Source organism: Etheostoma spectabile, chromosome 15, assembly GCF_008692095.1.
Source record: "Etheostoma spectabile isolate EspeVRDwgs_2016 chromosome 15, UIUC_Espe_1.0, whole genome shotgun sequence".
In the NCBI taxonomy this organism is placed as follows: Eukaryota; Metazoa; Chordata; class Actinopteri; order Perciformes; family Percidae; genus Etheostoma; species Etheostoma spectabile.
Window position 1 is genome coordinate 29,309,805 of NC_045747.1, and position 1,493 is coordinate 29,311,297.

Consider the following 1,493-nt stretch of genomic DNA (forward strand, 5'->3'; position numbering starts at 1 on the left):
GTAGTATTGTGTGCAAAGCGCCAGTCGATTTAGGTACGCGCTTAATGCTAATGGTCCCATGAAAAGCAGTGAAAACCCATTGGGAAAACTGGACATTTCCATGAATTTAAATTTACTTCCCGGACAGCACGTAAAAAGTGGACATGTCTGGGTAAAAGCTTGTTTGGTCACCCTAGGCTTTCTACCTTTCTCTGTCAGAAAGCTTCTTCATTCTGCACTGTTGGTGCAACTGTTAGCATCACAGAACTATGACTTACATACTGCAGAGTCATTAGCTAGCTAGCAACAGCAGCAACAGTGGTTGTGACAGCGTTGGCACACACACACACAGACAGAGGTGCTATGCAATTTTACTGGCTCTGTGCTAATGAAGCACAGGCATGCTAAACACTGCACATGCGGAAGAATGAAGCCACTGCTTGTTGACGGCGGCCGGGTGAACGGGTGATCGGCAGAATGGAGAGAGGCTCAGGTAATTCAGCATCAACAGGCCATTGTTAACAGTCCCGAGTACTGGGTTAAACACAATGAGTTGCTAAGAGATGCCGTAGCCTACGTAAGAGGCCTGAGGTTTTTCATCCTTTTGCGCTAGTGTCTGCCACGTTCTAGTGTATAGCAGGGCCTGCATGTGTGTGTGTGGCGAGTGTGTGGTAGAGCGAGTGAGGGAGTGACGGGGGAGTGCCTCCCCCTGTGTTTTCTGACCACAGTGGGGAAGCTGTAGCAGGAAAAGTTAACCCCCTCCTTGATTTCATGTTGATAAATGAAGAGAAGAAGGAAATGCCATGCTACCGTTCCCCGGCCAACCGGACCAATGATAATTGTTGTGGTGTCCGTTGCTGTGACGTTTAGTTGATTTTTTTTAGAAGTGCATGTTAATCTATGGAATAGGAGCCATATTTACACATACCTACGTACATACCTACGTACATAACACAGGACCATAAATCTCGCTTAACACTTGTGTTGTCCTCCTGGGTTAAAAACCAGACCAAAAGTTGACATTTTTGTCCCTTTTTCAGACTTTTTTTTGTTTTCACTTACACCACCTTACTAGTAATACACTACTTTTTGGACTTCATGGTCAATAACCCCCATTTATATAGAATTATACCTTATATTTGAGGTAAAAAAGAAGAAATTATGAATTATTTGGACTAATAGGTAAGATCAGAGGAACATACAGATACGTTTTGTCAGGAAGGAAAGTGATCAATTGTATTTGCAAAGAGCGTAGGAAGGAATCCAGTCCATTTTTCTGTGGTAAATTGGTTAAAAGGATATAAACCCATATTTCAGGTTAATTTTTAAAGAGGTCGAATTTGACCCGAGGACAACAGGAAGGTTAAGCCTGCCCACTTTTTAGCAGTCCAGTCAAATGCAAAGTATTTAATTTGCCGCTCAAATATTATATTTCAAATTTGTGCCAGCACAGAAGCTAAAGAAGGTCCAGCTTCCATCTTACTGAGACTTTAAGAGAGCAGCAGCTCCCCCCC